Raw genomic sequence first — 23697 nt, 5'->3', positions numbered from 1 at the left:
ATAGTTTGGTCATTGTCCCTGAATAAGAATTAATACAAATTAGTACTTATTGTTAAGTCTAATAGATAAATGCCTCACTATATGCTCATGAACTGAAAACAATTAATTTTTCAAATATCAATGTGAGTGCTTAAGAGAAAAAAACACAAGAATATGTATGCAGTTTATTGAAATAATCAGATTTTATTAAGAAGTCTGAGGGCGCAAAGTACGAATGCAGTTTGAAAGTATATGCAAATAATTGCATTTGTAGGATATAAATGAAGCTAAACGTCTGTAGAGAGTAATGAAAATGGGGTTGAGCACTGCTCAAGGTGATATCCTTGATCCTGCTCATGAAGCATCACCAAAGTAGCTGATATTACTCTATTAATCCTCAACAGTGTCTAGTAGGAATTTCTTAGGCAAGGGGTGTAGGTCTTTTACCCCCCACCCACGAGAGCAGCGACCAGGAAGGGAAGAGAGGACATTTTATTATCCTCCCTTCCCATGAATACAATAGTCCTCTGGACTTGATTTCTTTAGTTAGTAAATCCTGGAAAATGTGATACCAGAATATAATTGTCAGAGATAATAACATACAACATAAATATTGTATCTTAAACATAATTTTCAGAAATATCACCCCATTTAAGTCATTAATGTAAAATTTATAGCCGATTGAGGATACAAAAGTAATGTCAATGTATAATTTTGCATAAAATATTGTAACATACAACTATTCTAGGACAGCTCCATCAACAACTTTATATGTCATGAATTAGAGGAGGTTATGCAGGTTTCACCGACTTGCGCGGGGCTCGGTTGCTTCAGACCATTCACAGAATAGAAATTACCATACATTGTTTTTTTCTAAGTAAAAACTCTTAAACTTGTAGCCATGGTCTTTATAGCATCATGTCTGATGTAGAGATCAGAGGGCAGATGTGAATCTTTTTACATCATTATTTCAACTCTTTCTACTTGGATTCTCCATTTAATGATTCTCATGTTGGTTTAATTGCTATCTCTACTTCCTCTCAGGTATCAGCTTATGCCAGCATGTCTAATGTCACATCTAAGCCAATGACATCCAATCTTACTTCAATGTAAATCTGAATGGCTCTTGGTCCAGAGTCTGCTTTATGCTGGTACCTGGGAGCACCTTAAAGGGAAGTAGAAGTGGGGGGTTTGGTCTTGCACACAGTGCTCCACTTGCATATAGCACCATGCTGGACATTGTAATTCAATGCCTGGCAGATTGCTGAGGTGAGGTTCCGGTGCTCCGTTGTGCTAATATACAAATAAACTTACACTAGCAGCTGCTTGTAACTCAGTCCATTTTTCTTTATTGGCAATGAGACAACCCAACTCCCCGACAACCGATTTTCTGCTTACTTCATACTCTGGCTTCATCCATGCCCAGACTGAAATGGAGGACGTGTCTAGAGGTAGTTTTTGGCTGCTTCATGCATAGGAGGAAAAGAGCACGGAGCTAACCCTACTACCCATCCTCATTGGCCAAGATAAGTCTTCTTTACTATATGAGTCACTTGGAAACTCAGATTCACGTGCACCATCTTGCAGGGGTTCAGTTAATTATACATTTGTCCATGTATTACAAATACGTTTTATTATTCGATGCCATATTGGATTGGGTTATTTTTTAATCTACAGTGAAGATCTAGTACTTAATATTTCTGTATTCAGATATCATCTTTTCAAGAATGTATTTGCTTTCTGCACTTCACCCTTTTTTGCAAATTAACTCTGTAAATGCTGTCTGGAGTGTAAGTCCATGTCCTACTAACTCATTCTGAATTATGTTGTTAGAGGCAGAAAATGCTGCTATTGTTCTCTATATCTTTTATACGTACCCCTTTTGCTTAGTGTGCTTTATTTGAGGAAAAAAGTTCAGAGTGCGTATTTGAAGGCTAGTGTGAGGAATTACTTTCGAGATTTGTCAACTGTGCACTGGGTAATCATTAAAAAAATCTGGATTAGTGCCAGGAGAAGTGTCCAAGTTTCCATCTCCTATGCATATTGAATGTGCTTTTACTAACCCCAGTGATAGAAAGCACTGGAACATGGATAGGATTGCTTGAACATCCCATAATGGGAAAGATTTGGTGTGTGGTCATTTCAATAAAGCAGTGATACAGATGGATGAATTCAAGGCACGACAAACACTTTAAATCAGAGAGACACATTCCTACATTTTACAAAGGCTTTGTGATTAAGTAAATTTTTCTCTGAGTTTGCATCATACTTTCAGGATTATACAACCACATTATCAACTGCAATGCTTTGAATAACAAGCTACCAAGGGCTGAGCAAAGATTCATTTATTGAGAAGTTATTAGTAATTTTGCCTTGGTTGCTTGCTATTACCAACAATGTACTTACCAAACAGGTTACCTGATAATATTGGTTATAGCTTTCCATATGTTCATGATTCCTCATGACTTTGTTTATTTAATGGCTATGATTCCTCTTTACTTCCCTAAATTTATTGTCTAATTTTCATCTTTTTGTTTTTTCCTCTTGTTGGTTGTTCACTGTTTATTTAAGGGGGGGATAAGAAGTGTGGAGTTTGGACTCGTGCCCAATGGTTCATGCTGACACGCCAACACACCAGACCCGGAGATTCAATGCCTAGCATTTGCTGAGGTGAGGTGCCAGTGGTGGGTTTAGTTGGCCTTATCTACAAATAAACTTACTGTAGCAACTACTCATGCCTTGTTCCTCTTATTTTTGGTATGGAAACAGTGGGGCCCCTATCTTTCTAACTTGAGGAAAGAAATGTTTTGCCAGCTTCAGGAGAGACCAGCTGAATAACTTCTATAAATCCTAAATCATTGCAGTGTCTCAAGTTCGGCAGAATTAATACTCAATATAATAGTACCACCTTTACAGTGATTAGAGCAGATGTGTAATATGAAGACCTCAAAATCAGTATTTTAAAATTATTACATGAACTAACCTAACTGATCCAGGGCATTGAAATTTCTTTGGATAATCATTTCAACCAAGTGTCATCTGGGGGTAGTTTGCTTCAGAAATCTGTGTGTGAAAACAACTGATTGCTTAAGAACATATTGAAACATGTAACTGCTCTTATGACTTGTGTGATATCGATTACTGGTATGTGAAATTAGCTAACCCCTTGATTTTTTTCAACAAGATTATGAGAGGGGTCAGGACCCTGAATCTTGCCTATGGCTGCTTATATCTCATCTTAGAGGACTATGAAAACATCTAGGAGTGTGTCCAATATTTGCACAATATAAAAAACTGTTTCCTAAAAGTTCACTATCATTTCCATGGTGGTTATTGATGGAAATAGGGAGACATTGATTTGGGCCATTCATCCTAGATTGGGTGGCAGTAATGCTGGAAGGTGGATTATTAGTAGGTGCAAGTAGAAACCTACAACTAGTAATAACACTACAATCACAAATAATTGGCACTCAAGTTCCCAATCAATGAATCCTTGCTCAGCCCTTGGTAGCTTGGCTGTGACTAGAAGGCTTAACTTAGGAGACAGGTGTGTAAAGCATTTAAAACATCAATAACAGTATATAAGTAAGACAAAACACACAATAAAAATCCAATACCAAGTTATAATAATAGGAAACATTTTTATTATTAAAATGACACCAAAATGACAACAATCCAATGAAGGGAACTGGAGATATGAATTCCTAAACATTAAATGCTTTCTAGTGCCTAAAAGTCAAAAGCACCAACTTGAGACATATGGTTACACTTGACTGGGACTATGTCAAGTTTCAGACCAACTACGGTGGAGCGCTGGTCAGACACAATTAGTGGTAGGTCACGGTCAAGAGTTTACCTTCTGACTTAGTCACTTTTTTGGGGCTTTTTCTCCCAACATCAAGCGAGGCTCCGCAGCAGGTTGGGTTGCAAGTCAACAAAGGCATCAGCAGGAAGCCTCAGTGTAGTCCAGAAGGTCTTGTCGAAGGTTGAAAAGCTCTGTAACTTCAGTGGGGCAAACCTGAATCTCAGTCTGAGTCATGGTTCGATGTTGCTCACTTGACTCTCTACGACAAGTTGGCCAACTTATGGAGCTTTTTGATGAAAATTCTCCAAATGGTCTCAAATGCCTGAATCTTCCTCCAGAAGGTCCTTTTGGGGTTTTGAAATGTCTACTACACCAATTCAAGGTTCTAGAAGCTCTGAGTTGCTCCCTGGGAAGTTGTGATTACAAGACCCACAATGCACCTGGCCAAATCCTTCAAAGTCCAGGTGAAGATGGTCAGCTAGGTTCTTCTTGGTGCAGATGATGCAGGTTGAGCTCCTTTAACCTGTTGCTTTCAAGGAGCCCACTCCTTAAACTTTCAGAGCAAGGCAAAATCCTTCTTTTGGTGAAGCCCAAAGTGTGCAGCAGATCCAATCCTTAAGAGTGTAGTCTTCTTGGTGCAGACAAGAGGGTCTTCCAGGGAGGGATCTAAGTTGCTGGGCAGCTCTCCCATATTCATCCAGCCTTCTGGGCTCACAAGAAAGGGTATCCCAGGCCATTGGGGTGCAGCATGCCATCCTCTGTGATGACCACTTCCCCTGAATTGTACATTTTTCTGTCCCAAAAAGAATCATTCCACAAAAATCAAAATGGAGACAATTCCTCCTGGAGCTTCAAGTCTGAATAACCCACCCACAGGCATGGCTAACTTTCCCTTACACTTTCCTTCCAGCTCCTCTCCTAATTCAATTACAGAGGCTCCCATCTGGCTGTGAGTAAAGGAAGTGGGGAGGGGCCTGGTTCATGTCCTCACTGTCTATCTCTCTTTGAAGATCAGTTTGGCTACCCAACTCCCTTCCTTTCCTGCCAACTGCTAGTGGCATCTCTCCTCACACCAGCTGTTTTCTTTGTCCCAGCCAAGGCCACTTCATACCTTATAAGGCAGCTTACCTCAGCCTGTCAAATGAAAAATCAGGAGCTGGATTCAGGCACATCAGAAAAGCAAGTTCTCTAACTTCTTTTCTGTCATAGTTATAATAAATCTAACCTTGGAAAGATGTGGGGTTTATTCTAACTATTATTTTAACACTTTGAATTATTATTTTAGCTTAATCTTGTCAATAGTTAGACTGTATTCATGCAAAATAAAGCATAGCTGCCAAGGCTTCAGATTGCTATGTGTGACATTTTCATAATTCCAGTGTAATTATGAGTGACATTTCAACGCCTATGAGTGACACTTTCTCGCATGCAAAAATGATGAGAAGAACATATAACTATCAGAAATTCCACACTTTTGAGCAACAAGAAACGGTAAAAAGATCTTAGAACTGCTGCACTGCACCAGAAATGTAAGGGCACTAACCAGAGACACACTGCGTGACTGCAGTTCTCAGTAACCGAGGGCTGTCACGCACAACTGCTACTCAGAAGATGATCTGTTCATGACCGCGTGCTAGCATAAAAAGCACATTTTAAAGCATGGGTCAGCTTGTTATTGAACCTACCCTCACAACCTTAACCCTTCTGCATCTCTCCCACCCCCTGGAAAAATACCAGCCTTCGGTTCTCATTCTTACATTTTGCAAAGGGCCAGACACGATTCTTAAATACAACGTTACATAGCTGCCAATGTTTAGAATTGCTTATGTGTGACATTCATATGTTTTCATTGTGTGAATGAGTGACATTCTACTACCGAATGTTTGACACTTTGAGGGGCACTTCCTTATGAGTAAACTAAAGCAATGACTATTATTATTTGCATGCCTGTGAGTTTTCTATTACTGTAGCCAGATATACAACACAATAACCAACATACTCTAAAACAAGTCAGACCTGTTATTGTAACTAATGCTTGTTAGCCGTATCAGATGAATGTGGAACTAATACATATTTTGTTGTTAATTAGAGTTTAAAATGATGCAATTCTGAAAATATTAGACTATGATTTAAACATTACTAAGGTGTGTGGAAGGGAAGCAGTCTTCAGAGTGCGTGAAACCATCAAGTTTTTCCAAACATACTGTCCTCAGCAGTTTCTCACTCTTGATACACTTTCATTCTTTCTCTTGCAACATCTCTTTGAAGTTGTCCATTAACACGTCATGTCTGAGTGTTGTTAAAATCTACAGAAACATGACAGTTGGTAAAAAGAAATAGTCTTCTGGATTACAATATAGAGTAAAACATATGAAATGTAAACAGGTTCTGCGTTGGTGTCATAGATTGTCTTTACAGTGTTAGTTATTCTTCAGCAATCTTTTAACACTCATTGAGAACTTCAACTTATTGCCAGTCCCAATAGCCGTTGTGCTGGTTTTGCTGCAGAGTAGACTGGCCTCGGTGGACAACGATCTGCACTCTGAGTCAGACCGGCTGCCTGGGTCCAAAACTATGTTTGAGGGTGGTGGGTGGGGCTGCACGGACTGCCAGAAGGCCCTTTGGTAATTGCAATGCTGGGGGAAAAATCACCCTGCCAACACCACTTAAGTTTAGAGGCAGGGACAGCCTAGGGCAGCTCAGTAAATAGAACCAAACTGCCCATTTCCACCTGGAATCTCTGCACTACTAGTACTTAGTAGTGACTGTCTGGGGTGCCTTGCCAGCATTTAAAAGGGAAGGCAAGGCACCACCAGATCTGTGTGTGGGGGCAGCAGCCAGTGCCCAGTTTGGATAATGATCCAGATCACGTTGTTCTCTTTCATATTAGAAGATCACACAAGGAAAGCCTGAGGGAAGGCCCGACAGTGGGCTTGATTAATCACAACAAGTTTGATCTGGGCTTATTGTGATGCTGAACTAATAATGTGATAGACATGCCAGGGCTCAGCTCTCTGAGCCCGGCCCGGCTCAAATCTACATGGCACACCATTGATTCACTGACAGTAGATCAGCACTGCAGGATGATTAAGTTAAGCACCAGCCGAAAGCCAGCAGCTCCCTCCGCTACAAGCTGCCAGGCTGTCCATGGTGAGTTTGAGTTCGCTGGTCATGGTGCTAATGAGGGTCAGTGAGCCTGAGAGGGCCCGGCCCACCTGCAGGATCCATTATACCTACCCCAAGGTAGTGCAAGCAGTGTGCACACTGCAGCTAATCTTGAATTGCCGATCGTTTTGCAGCACCGCCCTATTAAAGTATCTCCATAGCCAATAAGGAACTGACAGTGATGTCACAGTTATGCCGGCTCCATGTTTTGGGCGTTGTTACATTTTAATGAAGTACTAGCGCGCACATGAACCACCTGCCCTCAAGCCTGTTGCGCATATGGCACGCTGACACTGCAGCTCTCATTTTCGGTGCTTTATACACGCTGTAGTTTGACAGCTGAGAGGTGCTGTAATGCGTGTGTTTTGCATTTCAGTGCAGTGATGCCGACTACCACACTGAAATGTGTTAGACTATGGAACTAATATGCTGCAATGAGGAAAACATAATTGACAGTTTTCTCCTCATCAGGTATATAAAACATCTGTTATAATGTCCCTGTTTATTTTAACATGGCGCCATACCCGTGAGGGACCTAGATTGACCTTAGAGGTGACATATATAAAAATAAGGTTGTTTAAGACTTTGGAAGAACTTTTTATTCCAATGTCAAATTTGGACAAAGTTTATTTTAAAAGCTGCTGCAAGGCAGGGCTGGCTTTTAAAATAACAGCAGGCATCACAGTAGTGCACACTTAAGTGCAATAAATCAACTGGGCCTCTAAAACTACATGCCCTATCATATACTAGGGACGTAGGTAGGACGAGGTAGGTTATCAGTTACCAAAATGTAATTGTACCTAAGGGCACAATCAGTAAACCATAATTTAGAAGTCAAAATGAGGGCAAAAAGTGGGGAGACACTGCAAAAGCCATTGTTTCTCACAGCCACCATTTCCGTGGAGTTAATTCCTGGCCTTGGGGAGACAATGGTCACACCTATGCGTACACTAGCTTGATTATACTCCTAAGTTTCAGAAAGGAAATCTAATGTATATATCAGGCACACCACTCTGTATCCATCAACTGGTAAGACTTCACAAGGGATGTACATTCTGAAGATACTGCCCAAGGGTATCAAATAAGGAGAGAATGTTCTGAATTGTCATCAGCTTCTATTTGATATTCTTTTATAGCCCACAATGGTGTATGGTTTAAGCAATTCTCAACTATTCTGGATAGCACTGTGTACCTCATCTGGGTAGAGTTTGGATCAGTATATCATAGGAACATAAGCAATTAATTTCGTCATCCAGTGAGGTTCTCTGGTCATGTTGCAGGTTTTTGTTCCATTGTTGAGGTGGATACATACTGTGGTCCTCCATTTATTTCTTCTGTTTTCACCCTGTTGAGAAGTACCCCAGAAACCCCTGGCTTATATGTATTTAGGAACTGCTTACATTTTGTCAAAATATCTTCTAAATGCCTCTGACAGCTCCTTTGACCCAGAGTCATACATTACATGGCTTCTGGGCAATGGACGTAACTTGTCACAAGGAGCAGCACACTCAGCCCATTTGTCCCCCTACCTTTTATTGTCATCAGCCAAATAAATGAGGGCTGCAGCCTACCAAACACATACATCTTGGTAAAACTCTAAAAGGGTTTGTAGTCTAAGTAATTCTCAGTATACATTTGTGTGCCACATGCAGGGTTGATGTTTTGAGTGATTTGCAGTTAGTATTTCTTTATCAGTGTATGCCTCAGTTGGATAGAGATGATGAGAGCTATGAGTGATTTTCAGCTGCCACAATATATCTTGATGAACTTCAGCTGAGTGGGCCTCATATCTGCCCAGTATTGCATAGGCAGCAGGTTCTACATTATTGACCTCAGGGCTCATGATGGCATGCATATAAAAATACATGATGGCTCTACCGTTATACACTTCCTTTTATAACATTGGCTCACATAAATGCTGTGTCATATTCCTCACAACATGATATGAGCATATGTGTAGCCCTTAAGCACACCTCCAACTATTTACTGATACACCACATGATATTGATTCACTTTCCGTTCAATCTTCAGTTTGCAATTTCCTTGGCCAAGGCAATAACACTACAAAGTAACAGACAACCATGCACTATGCGAATAACAATATTTAGGAGGCCTGTAACACTGTGTGATTTGAAGATCAAAGATTGAGAGTGTGCAACCTGGAACAGGGGAGAAAGCTGGAAAAACTATGTCTAGAGCAGATAGTCCTCCAATTTTATATCATTGAGACATATCAACCACAAGACCAGCTTATTGATTTAATTTAACTAATGAGAAGGGGATAATTAACCACAGAGAAGGTGAATGATCTCAAGGATATATATCTCTGCACTTTTCTAAAATGCATTAAGGCAATTGTTTGGAGAGACACTTAAAATCAAAACACTGAAACTGTTGAAGGAATCGAAACTTTACTCAATAATACTTTTATTGACAAATAAGCAAAATGTTTCTTCTTCCTATGCTACAGTAAAAAAGCCAGGGAAGATGAATTAATCACTATTGTCTCAATTTGTGTTTATTTTTGTGGATATAATATATTATTAGGTAGGTTGTGTTCTTTTGAGTCCTGTTGGCTGTGTTTATTTCTTCAACCTAAGTAGACAATTCTTTAAACCTATCAACAACTTGAGTATTATATCTGATTCTGAAAGTCTACTTACAGAAAGGAAATCATTAGTGAACACCATAGTCCAGATCAGAAAAAATGTATGGCAGGTTTTGTGAAGAAGGTAGCACACTCCTCTTAAAGAACTGTGATTTATTAGTTGTAAGGAACAGACCCCTGGGACACCTCTGCTTACAAGTCCAACTGCAACTCCTCTGCCCCAGTTTACAATCAGATGGATGTTGCTAGGGGACCGCAGTATTCCATTTCATCATGGCAATCCATGGTAACTAACAACAAGGTAAGCTATGTAGAATACAACACATCTCCCCCCTTAAAAATAAAAAAATAAAAAACTATGTACATACGTAATCTTTATATCTTGAAGGCATTGTACGTTGTCTTACATTTGTTCTGACCTTAGCAACAGGCAATCCAACAGGATCAGTATTAACTCTGCATGCAACAATATTTTGTTGAGTACTTGGAGACATAACAATTTCAGTGTTGGAGCATGGTGATACCTTCCTAGTGTTCCACCAATTTCCATCATCCAACTTAACACTGTTACCCTTAACAACCATAATCTTTTTGGGAGAAGACCATTTAGAGTGACCCTTTTTTGCCTTGCCTCCAACAAATACTCTCACAAACATTCCTTGCATGAAACAACGTTTTGGATTCACAATGTTTCATTAAAGCGATCACAATAATTTTTTTGATATTTTTCTACTCTATTCCGCATTTCCTCTAAGTTTGCATTGTATATTCCAGCTCTATTCATCCAAGGTGGCACAGCCACAGAACACGGAATCCTTCCTTTAAGTAAGGAAAAAGGTGTTTCTCTTGTCACTGAATGTGGAGTTGTGCGGTACGACCACAACATGTCCTTGACACACTGCCTCCATAGCTCTTTGTTTTTACATGCTAATTGAATACATTCAACCAGTACTCTGTTGAAACGCTCCACCAACCCGTTTCCCCTCGGATGATAGACTGGCGTGGTAGTGTGTTTAATTCCCCACTTCCTCAGAAAACTCTAAAATTCATCTGATATGAATTGGGGTCCATTATCTGTAACAAGTTCAGTGGGGCAACCTTCCCTTCTAAAAATGTCTTCGCAAAATGAAATAACACTTGCAGCCTTGACCTCTTTACAAAGGCAACTTCTGGCCACTTTGAAAATTAATCCACCATAACTATGGCAAATCTCTCTGATGCATTTAAGATATCGAAAGGTCCAGATATATCAATGGCTAATTTATCCCATGCGCCTTTAGGCATGGGCGACGCACTTATAAAGGTTTCTTGAGAAGAGATGGTCTTGTCGCTACACGCACAAGCCATGCAATCTCGAACAAAACGCTCAATCTGCACATCCATACCAGGCCACCAAAAATCTACTCTGATCCTTCTCTTCATAGCTGACATTCCCCCATGCCCTTCATGCATGATGTTTAGTAATCTGTTTCTTAATTTCTCCGGAACCACTAATCTACTACCTCTCCTAAGTAGACCTTCTATCACATTCAACTCAGACCATATCAATTTGAAGGAATTTAGATCCTTATGTGCCTTCCATCCTTGTTCACAACTTAAGGTTTTTATAACCATGTCTAGTACAACATCTTCCTCCATGGCCTTCTTCCACTCAATTTCACTGATGGCCGTACACACATCCTTTATTTCAGCAACCATCCATTCATCATCTTCCTCCTCATATGTATTTTCTAACGGTAGTCTAGATATGCAATCTGCATTTACATTCCTTACACCTGGAATATATTTCACATCAAAAACAGATTCTTGCAAACGGTATAGCCATTTTGCTATTCTGGGAGTGGCCTTGCTTGCACCTCTAGTGGAGAATAGATCTATCAAAGGTTTGTGATCAGTATGTAATTGGAACTTGGTTCCCCACACAAATGTCCTAAAATATTGTATACCCCACCAACATGCTAAAGCTTCTTTCTCAATGGTAGAATAAGAGTGTTCTGCCCCTTTTAGAGTGCGGGACGCAAACGCCACTACCCTTTCTTGTCCCTTGTGCATCTGGACTAATACTGCACCTAATCCATTATTACTGGCATCAGTAATGATGCTAGTTTGGTCATTAGGGTCAAATGGCCCTAAAGACACAGCATTTATGATGCATTTCTTGATAGAATCAAAAATTTGTTGACATGCTTCAGTCCACTCGAACTTGGCACCTTTCTTCATTAAGTTCCTAAGCTCTTGTACCTTGTCTGAAAAATGGTGAACAAATTTCGAGTAGTACTCTGCTAACCCCAAGAATGACCTGAGTTGATCTCTATCTCTTGGGGCGGGAGCCTTTTCAATGGCTTCCACCAAACTACGTTTTGGTTTTACTCCCTCACTGGACAAAGTATGACCAAGATACTCCACCTCATTGACTCAGAATTTGCATTTTTCTAATGCAATCATAAGACCAGCTTCAGAAAGTCTGATGAGGACCTCTTCCAAGATTAAATCATGATTGTTTTCATCACTCCCCCATACCAACACATCATCTTGAAAAACCACTACATTTTTAAGACCAGTTAAAATAGATTGCATCACCCTTTGGAAGACAGCTGAAGCGGACGCTAAACCAAATGGCATGCGTTTAAACTGAAAAGCTCCTTCTGGTGTAATGAAAGAAGTGATGTGCTTTGAGTCTTCGTGTAATAGAATCTGATGGTATGCATTAGATAGATCTAAAGTGGTGAACTATGTTCCCCCTTTGATAGTAGTTAGCATTTCGTTTATTCGTGGGAGAGGATACCGATCTATCAAGATATTGTCATTTACATCTCTCAAATCAATGCACATCCTAATATTTCCATTAGGTTTTCGGGCCAAAACTACTGGACTTAACCATTCAGATGCCTCAATTCGCTCAATAATATCTTCGTTACACAATCTGACCAATTCATTTTTAAGTTTTTCTCTTAAAACCAAGGGTACATTTCTTACTTTATGTACTTTAGGGGTAGCATCTACTTTCAAAATAATTTTGTGTTTGAATTTTTTCAAACACCCTAATTTATCACTGAATAAATTGGGAAATTTATTAACCCATTTGGAAGTTGTGCTTGGTGAGGTTAGCAAAACTTGTTGGGGATGATTAGGATTCAATACTATATTGAGTGTTCTCTGTTCCTTCCATCCTAAAACAGATCTTCCTTTTTTTACTACAAATAACTTTGCTGTTATCTTCCTGTCTAAAAAACGCATCTCAGTTTCTATACAACCTAACACAGGAAGTTTTTCACCACAATACCCCTCTGGAACAACATCGGTGGGCTGCAATTCATTCAAATTACCACCTAAACCTTCCCAAATAAACTTGTCTATAATAGTAAATGGGGAACAAGAATCTGCCCATACATGTACATCCTTGTTCTTAATCTTGATGATGCATTTGGGAGGGCGATAACTATCTTGTTTGTTAGTTTCACATTTGAGAACTTGACTTGATTCAATGACCATGACTTCAATGTCCTCATTCTCATCCTCACTATCATAGAACAGCTCCTCCTTGTGAGACATATTATCTTGAACTAATGCATTGACAGACTTAGATGTCGCAGAAGAACTTGCACTTCTACACCATCTTGCAAAATGCCCTAACCTTTTGCATTTATGGCACCTTGTTTGAATTGCAGGACAATAGGTAGCATCTGCTGTGTGTTTCGGGCTTCCACACCTATAACAAACTTTAGGTTTAAATCTCACACCTTCTAGTCTGTTGAGAGGTATAGGTTTGGCTTCCACTTTTTTTGTATTCCTTTTTATGTTGTGTATGGTGTCATCTTATTTTACAACTTTTGGGGAAGGTGTATTTAACTCTTTTACGTATCTGGAAGTGTTTTCCATCCATTTGGCTACTGACAACGTTTTATCTAAAGAGGGATCCTTTAAACCTAATAGTTTTTCCTGTATTTTTAAATTAGACATTCTATTAATTAGTTGGTCCCTAATTAGATCATCCCTCATATCATTAAATTTACATGTAACAGCCAACATTCTTAAATTTGCTACATATTGTTCGATGGTTTCTCCTGCTGCCTGTACACGTGAAAACAATTTGTGTCTCTCCACCACAACACTGACTTTTTTTCCAAAGTTCTCCTCCAATGCTTTCAACGCAACTTCAAAAATGTCAATGTTGCTGTCTCCAGAAGCTTCACTATCAGCGCTGGTTTCAGTCACAATGGCTTCCATTGAAGGTAATGTTTTTAGAACATTTCTTCCCTCCAAACCTAAAAATTGTTTTAAAATCGCTAATTTTCTTTTTGAAACGTAGTCATCACCCCCAATGGCTTCTAAATAAATTTCAAAGGTTTCCTTCCAGTGCTCCCATAACATGCACGGTTCACCAGGACTCGGTAGAAAATAAAGTGGTGCTGGAATCACCTGTGACGACATTTTTTGATGAAGAAAAAATACACTTTGCGAATTTCCAATAAAAATTGAGTGGTGCTGCGCACTTTGTGATGTTTATGCTCTTATATGGAAATATTTCTATTTATTTATTCTTTTTTTTAAATCCTTTAGGAATTAGAATTATAAAGTTGTTTATAACATCAATTTGAAGCTGGCCTTTTAATGTTTGGAAATCACAACGTTTCTTTACACTTTCTTTTTCATTTTTTTTTTTTTTTAAAGGGTGCATCTTGTGCTATGTGGAAATAACTTTAGTCCTTTGTTAGTGTTCGTGACTGAGATTCAGTAGTTTATTGTTGCTGTTGTCCTTTCTCTGTGTTTGTACCCACAATCCTTTCCGGTTGGGAAACGCTCCAGTCGGCAGAATGAAGTCAGCTGTAGCTACGAACGCTCGTGTGGAGAACGCAGCGCGAGGAATGCTTCCGAAAAATCCAGGTACGTTCGTGTATTTTTAAATAATGCCAAAATGCTGCTTAGAGGAATCCGCGCATCCAAACGAAGGAACAAAACAAATGGCAAAGTATAATCCTTAGACACAAATGAACTCTGCAAATTAAATGCGCGTCAGCAACAACACGCACGTAGCTGGGAACCAACGCTCAACGGGGTAAACGCTTGTACCCAATTCTAACACCTCGGCACAGCTCGATCCACGGTCCAAACTTTAAGCGTGTCTCCACAGTCCTTGGTACTACATCCACGAACCAAGTGAAAAACTTAGCATGAAGCTTGTAACTTTACACGCAGAGTTGGTCTCTCTTTGAAACTAATTGTGGCATTACTACACAGGTAGTTGAAGCATTCAGTTGGAAATCACACTGCAACCAGTCCGAATTTGATGCCAAAATCCACGAAATCAAAAAGCAATCAGTGCCACTTAGAGAATAATGATCCAGGGGTCACTCACGGTTTAAATTGGTTCTAGCACGGCCATCCAAAGTTTATCTTTTGTGAGGTTGATCCCACGCTCGTCACCAGTTTTGTGAAGAAGGTAGCACACTCCTCTTAAAGTACTGTGATTTATTAGTTGTAAGGAACAGACCCCTGGGACACCTCTGCTTACAAGTCCAACTGCAACTCCTCTGCCCCAGTTTACAATCAGATGGACGTTGCTAGGGGACCGCAGTATTCCATTTCATCATGGCAATCCATGGTAACTAACAACAAGGTTAGCTATGTAGAATACAACAGCAGGGAAGGTAGAGCTTGGGCCAAGCACATTTTACAACAGTATTATAAAAGCAGATTTTGTATGACAAAAAAATCTGTGCATATTTCTTGTGTTGCATTTCGCTTTGGTGGTGATGTGTTATTGTTTTCGGTGTGTTGTTGTACTGCATTTATTCATAGAGCTGTTTTTGTGTTGTAATATTGTCATTGTATTGCATGTTGTTTTGTTGTGTTATGTTCTTTAATGTTTTTGTTGCATTGTTAATTTTCTTTTTGTCATGTATATAGGTTGTACTCTTGTTTGCTCTGTAAATATTTTAGTGATACCAACAATGTTGCCTCATGCCCAGCCAAAAGAAGCACAGTTCTTTATAATCTGAGAGACAACCAGTTACCACTGTCTAGGTGATAAAATACCGTCTCTCCAGCTCTTCAACTATTTAAGACAGGAGTCAGCCTAAACCTATAACAGAGAATGCTATGGTCCTAGGAAACTTGTTTCCGGTCCAGGGAAGACATGGCTTGGCAGATAAGGCTGGACTGTTCCCATGAGGCACAGGGTCAGACTGATTTACATATGGCCATGTCTGAACTGGGGTGGCAGAGTGGGCTAAAGAACAGTGATGGATTAAACCCGGATCAGTTGACTGGGGGTGAGTGCTTGCAATGTTCAACACTCCGTCCATCATTTCCTTTGGTTTTGCTTTGTTCGCCATAAATTGGCAGGGTATGCTCAGACGTGAGTCCCTTGCTCACTTTGCCACTGGATTCAAGCAAGCCTGGCTGAAGACGGCTGAAATGCCAGAAACCGGTCCTAGGAAGCTTGTTTCCGGTCCAGGGAAGACATGGCTTGGCAGTTCGGGCTGGACTGTTCCCATGAGGCACAGGGTCAGACTGATTTGCATATGGCCATGTCTTAACTGGGGTGGCAGAGTGGGCTAAAGAACGGTGATGGATTAAACCCAGATCCGTTGACTGGGGGTGAGTGCTTGCAATGTTCAACACTCCGTCCATCATTTCCTTTGGTTTTGCAATGCTATGAATATGGCAGAGAGCTGTCTCACGTTCTGTGATATGGCTAAACTCTCACTATATGTGCTACAGCTGCGTAGTTCACTATGTCTACAGTATCAGTCAGTGAGTTAGCAATAGTGAGTCCGTAATTGATGTCTATTGAATGGCTCCCAAATTGTGGATTACACTTTTTTATCCAAGCAGTTAGTGCAATTTTCATTATTAAAAAACATTATTCTGTTACCAAGAATAAATGTAGAAATTCTGTTTTGCTATTTCCGATTTCAAGATGGACTTGATTGTTGCGAGCATGTCTTGCTAAAAACCATTTTGAAATGGCAAAAATATTATTTTGCCTTTGCTTCAGCTTTCGATCTATAATAATGCACGGGGTTTTTCTTTAACATTTTAGGACGCAACCCGTGCAGGTTTGAAATGTGTTTTTGGAGAATCCATCTGAGCTGCATGATCACATGAACATTATCAAATATTTGTGCATATTGTTTGCCATTCTTGTTCAGGCTGCTGCATATTGAATTTCGCATGCCATTTATTTTTAATAGCACTGCATTTATTTCTGTCTTATTTGAAAGGTTTTAGCACAGGCAGACCATTTTCATGTTTGATCTATGTACTAGTCTTCGTTTCTCAGCAAGATAGAAAGCAAGGATTTTTAAAAGTGATTTAGAAGTGTCCTGTAGTTTTCGTATTAACTCTATTAATGTCACGTGTACCTGCATTTATTTGTTTATAAAAGAATCTCTAAAAGAAGTGGCGACAGTATGGACTAGAGGAATATAGATGGCCATGTGAAAATAAGCCAGCTAGCAGTTATGTGAGGTGGAAAGTTGCCTGACAATATTTACAGTTGTTATATTTTTTATTCAATATTGTACATCATAAGAATGCAAATATATATGCATTAAAAGCAATGTCAACCATAACATTTCCTAGGGGAAGTTAAGATTCGATGCAAAATAGAAATTGTTAAGCCACTAAAGTTATTTGGACAAAATATCGACTTTTTAATATCGAGAAACAGAAATATTGACAAAAAAATACTGTGAAACAAAAATGTCACGATGAAGAAATGTTGTCAAGATTATAGTTTTTTAGGTAAGTAATATTGGCGTTAAGAATATCTTGGGGCATATTCTCAAGAATGTGTGATAAACCTCACAAAATTTGCTTAATGCAACTTTGCATATCGCAGTCTATCACGGCAAAACAATGGCACCATGCGATAGCCCCCGATAACGCGTCAAATGACTGCGTTAAAAGCAACACGATGCCGCAAAAATGAGGAACGGGAATGCGAAAAAAGTTGCGCCAACTGCGATACAAAAATCTGTGAAAGCCAGCCATAGGCCTGCAATTCCCACGCGTCATGCGGGAAAAGGCACTATCAAAGTAGAAAAAAAACATACAAACAAAAGCCAAACAACAGCGAAGCACAATGGAGGTAGCCGGAGCAAGTACAGAGGACAACCAGAACCCCACAAACCCCCCGGAGGACCAGCCTGGGACCTCGGGGTCAGGGAAGGGCAAGGACGAGAAGAGAAGGAAGAAGCGGTTCAGTTCGCAGGAAAACAGGATCCTGATAACAGAGGTGATAGAACACCATCAACTACTGTTCGTCACCTCCACTGTGTCACTGGCAACTAAAAATGGAATATGGCAGACCATCGTGGACAAGGTGAATTCAGTCGGAGTGCTGAAGAGGACAATGGAAGAGGTCAAGAGGTGCTGGAATGATGTCAAGCGCAAAACCAAGCAGAAACTCGCAAACAACTGGAAGGCACCAATGCAGACTGGAGGTGGGAGCCCAGTGCCACAGGAGGAGCTGGATGAGATGGAGGAAATGGTGTCCACAGTCATCAGTGGGGAGACGGTTGCAGGAGTTGGGGGCCCGGACACTGCTCAACATGACTGTACACAACAGCAACAGGGTGAGTAACGACCAGGGACTGGGGGACGGGGGGAGATGGGCACAATGGCACACATGCACAATTAAGCACAGCACATCTGCGGACAAACCATGCCCCAGACCCCCAACTCCCACCAAGAGACCAATGCAGTTGGGGGCCCGGACACTGCTCAACATGACTGTACACAACAGCAACAGGGTGAGTAACGACCAGGGACTGAGGGACGGGGGAGATGGGCACAATGGCACACATGCACAATTAAGCACAGCACATCTGCGGACAAACCATGCCCCAGACCCCCAACTCCCACCAAGAGACCAATGCACCCAAGTATGCAATATCTCAGCACTGTATAAGCACAGAAGTCAGAGGAACACCGCATGTAAGGGATAAGGGCCAGCTAAATCAGACCTGCAGGGGCGACTCCCCCAAAATGCGGCACACACACATTACATGCAGAGCACATCAACATTGACAACTATGTGGTACAAACTGCAACACATCCACAACAGAACATAGGACACAACTGCTGCCGCTTGTGTGTAGAAACTAGCCAATCACATTTGGCATTGCAGGGAAATGTGAGTTGACAATGTACAAGTACAAACACACATCTGTGATGTTGTCAGAATGACCACTGTCCTGCATCAAATAGGTAGCTCCCCCAGTCACAATGTACACTGTCATGCCATCTCAATGTAAACATGCACAAAGCGTCAACATACATGTGAACACAATGTTAAACTGCATCTCCCCTTCACATTGCAGGGAGAAATTCAACACCTCCTGCAGAGCAGGCCAAACCTCTCTTCTCTGATGATGAAGAGGACCACCACACCTTTGACTCTGACGCCCTCCAACAGCTCGTGGACAGCCTCTGCAGCCCAATTCCAGGAGCAGGGCAGTCCAGCTGCTATGAGGAAAACCCACCCCCTGCTAAGAACACACAGCAGGCAACACCCAACGCCACAGCTGCCTCCCAGGACCCCCATGACGAACACATGGCCTATCAACGCTGTGTGTTGGGGTTCCAGGAGAAGCTGGCTGAACAGGTGCAGGTGGGGTTTGAACGCATGGCAGCCAAATTAGACATCATATGTGGGTGCCTAAGTCCCATCAGGGACCACTCACAGTCCATAACGGACACCCACAGTCCGCTCCATGCTCTCCAACGAATCATGTCTGACATCACTAGAGTCCTGACTCAGAGACAAGAATGACTGTCTAGTCAGAGTGGCTCCAGCGAGCTCGCCCGGGAGTTGGGACACATGCGTAGGATCATGGAGGACATGGAGCGGATGTGGGCGGAAAGAGCGTCTGCCATAGCTGCACACCAGCGAGAGGTAGCTGGGTCCCTCAATGCCCTAAAGACCCTCATCATTGCATTGCTGCTACAAGCCCTGGCACTGATGCATGCTGCTACTACCACTCCATCCACATCTCCGGCCCCTGATGTGTCAGTGCCACACAGTGCTGGAGACAGAACACCTCCACCCACATGTGAGGCACATGCAACAACAGAGGACAAAGATTCGGATGAATCTGCCTCTGTGGTCAGAAGGACGCAGTAGCATTCATCTCTGCCATATGGCCTGTTTCTGCCCTCTGCATCATCACCTTCTACTGTCCCCAGATGCACTCTACGATACTCACCTTGGACCTCGAAATGGACTGCCATATTCTGTTTGGTCACCAATGACACAGCTATCAGACTGCAGACTGAACTCATCCTCATCTGATGTACTTGTCATTCCCTGAAGGACTCTGGCTGACCCTCCATGGGCCAACAATGTAAAGTGGGGTTTGCATGGCCCTGTACTGCTCCAGCAACAACACTCCACTGATGGTGCATTAAACATTAATTTTCACACCAATGTGTCATGTCTATGATCTTGCATGTGTGGAAGTATGGATTAATGTAAGCTCAGTGATTCCCCCTTACGACCATACTGCTCATGTTGTGGGACTTGAGTCACAGGGTGCAACATTACCGATTGCGGTCTGGGTGGCGCCGACACTACAATGGAGAAGCATGCATTGGTTACTTCCTTGTCCAGCCCTGAACGGAACCATGTCCAGAGCCCCAGGCTCATTGTTCACACCCTTACGCTAGACTGGCATATGCCAGACCAGCCCACTCCACTTACGCTCACGGGGGGGGCACAATGCTACATGTCTCAGGTCTTCCCTGTAGGGATCTGCTGCTCACAGGTCTAGTTGTCAGCATGCCACAGCCACTCCCTCATGGCTGGTTTACAGCCACACCACACCCATCCAGCACAGCCATCACAGTACATGTGACCCTGCCAATAAAAGGGCCTGGTGCACATGCTGGACGCCATTTCCACTCTGTAACTGGGTGCCTCCGTGTGGTTATCATGTATGCATGAGGGCCTAGGGCCCTGCCACCTCACATTGCCCAGTGTCATGGGTGACATGATGGTGTACGCACCACGAGACTCAATCATAAAGGGTCCATGGCTTGCGGTGCACAGACTTGGTGGCACCGGATACACTGCGGCAGGCACAGGCACACTGCCACGGGACGGTGTCTTTCGGTGCACTGCGGTAGGGGCACCTTAAATGCTGAGCGGGTGTGCAGCCTGCGATGATGCGCCATCCGGGTGGTCCGGACTGGTAGGATTAGTGTGAGCCCTGCTGGACCACAGTGTTGGCCTGAGCCAGTGGGCAGTGCGGGCCTACCGACATGTGGCATTGCCTTGTAGTTCACAGAGCTAGTGGTACCTCAAGAGCTGAGCGGGTGTGCAGCCTGTGATGATGTCATGTGCACTGATATTTCTCTGCCATAGCAAAAACAAAACCCAGAATCAAGTGTGTGACCTGGTGGACCGTGGTACAGGGCTGCATGATGTGAAGGGTGCCATGGTCGTGTGCCCCAGGCTTGGAGCTCCACATGGTGGGCCCATTTGGAGACACGCCATTGGCAGAAGGTGAGCAGTGAGGCCTTGTTGCGCAGGGGCGGGCAATCACTGCTGGGCAGTGGGAGGGGCTGGGATGCATCAGCCTGTGTGCGCAGGGGTGGGCAAGCGATGATGGCGTGTGCAACTGTATGGACTCTGCCATTCATGTCCCTGGAAACTGTTTCAGATAAAGGACCTGGGTGACTGCAGTGTGTACCGCCATGTGATTGGAGACACACCGGTGGCAGCAGGTGAGCAGTGAGACCTGGGGCCGCAGTGTCGGCACTCTCTCTCCCTCTCTTTCTCTCTCTCTCTCTTTCTCTCTCTCTTTCTCTCTTTCTCTCTCTCGCTCCCTCCCTTTCTCTCTCCCTCTCTTTGTCTCTCCCTCTCTCTCTCTTTCTCTATCTCTTTCTCTCCTTCTCTCTCCCCCTTCTTTCTCTCTCTCTCCCTCTCTCTCTTTCTCTTTCTCTCTATCTCTATATCTCCTTCGCTCTCTCTCTCTGTACTTTGATGAGCGCATGACACACCTTCTTATCTAGGTTTTTGTCTTGCAGACTGTGACTTACAGAATGTCCTGAGAAGACCCGACATGACTCTTTCGAATTGTTATTTTGGGTTTATTCTGTAATACACAGATTATTTAGATATTGTAAGATGGATGTATGATTCTCCTTTTTCTGACTACTCATGTATGTTAGGTGTTGTGATTGTGCGACTTCAGGTGAATTGTTTGGTTCATGATTTCGTAGAGTTGATGTGCAATATCTTTGTCCAAGGGGGTGTTGGTGCCCGGGGTACGGTCCGGGGGGGTTCCTGGGGGTGGCGACGGTAGGTGTTATTGCCCTATTGGGGCTCCGGGCAACATGTTCAGTTGCTCCAGGGCATCTGTTGTTCTTCATGTGTGGCTCTGGGCTGTGCTCCCTTGTCTGGTGCCAGTTGTCGTCCGACTTTACACCAGGTCAGAGCAGGTGTCAGTTTCCTGCTGTTTTGTGTTCTGATCGCCGATCTGGCTGGTCTTTAAAAATGTTGCGAAGTGGTGTTGTCGCGGCTTTTTGCACGGGGACGCCTACTCTGCATCTCATTAGAGTTAGTTACCGGGGTCATTCGTGGTGATGTTTTTGCGGCTGCTATCGCAGGTAAACTGGTGATATGGGCTTTTAGCACCGGCTTGTGAATGGGGCGATACATTTATGGTGACTTTGGCTGCGCTAAAGTGCTGATAACTCGGTGATAGATCCTTGAGAATATGCCCCTTTGTTTTTAATATCGTTTAAAGAATAAAGTTGCAAACAATCTTTTTGGGGGATTATTTTAAGGTGTTTTCATTAGATAATGATTAGTTATTAATGAATTAATAATAGTTTAGTAAATTTGTGATTGAGATAAATTTTGTGCAATATGCCATAATGAATTATTTTAGTTTTATTTTAGGTATGGGTCAGTAGGTAGGTAGGTTTATAAGGTGGAAAGTTAAGTAAGTATTAAAGTATAATTAGTTAGTTATTTTCTATTCTTTTAATGGATTATTAATTATACATATTTTGTAATAATTATATATCAGTTATATTTTAGGTGTAGGCTGCTAGGTTTGTAGGGGTATTGGGCGGGAAGTTTATTAAGTAATAATAAATTAGCAATTAATTATTAATTGTTCATAAATTATTTAATTGATTATTAATTAGATAAACTGTGTTATACAAGTTTATTTTAGCTATATTTTAGATATGGGCTGCTAGGTTAGTAGAGGACTAAGGTGGGGAGTTAAGTAATAATTAAATACAAAATATTTTTAATTGATAATCATTTATTACATTGTTTAATAGTTATGTAATTTACATTTTTTATATTGAGGTTATTTTTAAATAAATTATTAGGGTTATTTGAATATGGAATTTGCAAAGACAGGAGTGGAAATACTAAATTTAACCCTTCGAAGTTGAAAACACTTTCCCCACTGTCTCACAGAATGGAGTGGAAATAGTAAATCTTGTAGCTCCGAAGATCATCACTTTCACGACTGTAGCACAGACTGGAGTGGGAATAGTAAATCTTACCTTCCTGAAATCCAATGCTTACCTTACTTTTGTACAGACCGGAGTGGAAATAGTAAATGTAACCCTCTGAAGTCCAATGCTTTCCCTACTGTTGCATATACTGGATTGGAAATAATAAATGTAACCCCTCCGAACGCCAACTCTTTCCCTGCTGTTACACAGAATACGAAATCTTACCTCTCTGAATTCCACCACTTTCGCTACTATTGCAGAGACTGGAGTTGGAATGGTGTATTTAACCCTTCTGCAGTCCAACACTTTCCCTACTGTAGCACACACTGGAGTGGGAATAGTAGATCGTACCTCTCCGAAGTCCAAATTTTTCCCTACTGTTGCACAGACTGGAGTGGGAATAGTCAATTGTATCCCTCCGAAGTCCAAAGCTTTACCTTCTGTAGCAGAGACTGGAGTGGGAATAGTAAATCTTACTCCTCTGAAGTCCAAAGCTTTCATGGCAGTTCTATAGACTGGAGGGGGAATAGTAAAATGTAAACCCTCCAAACTCCAACTCTTTTTCTACTGTTGTAAAGACTGGAGTGAGAATGGTAAATGTAACCCTTCCGAAGTCCAATGCAGTCCTTACTCTGGAGAAGTGTAGCTCACT

Source organism: Triturus cristatus, chromosome 3_1 (assembly GCF_964204655.1).
Source record: "Triturus cristatus chromosome 3_1, aTriCri1.1, whole genome shotgun sequence".
In the NCBI taxonomy this organism is placed as follows: Eukaryota; Metazoa; Chordata; class Amphibia; order Caudata; family Salamandridae; genus Triturus; species Triturus cristatus.
Note: the sequence above shows the minus strand (reverse complement) of the source record.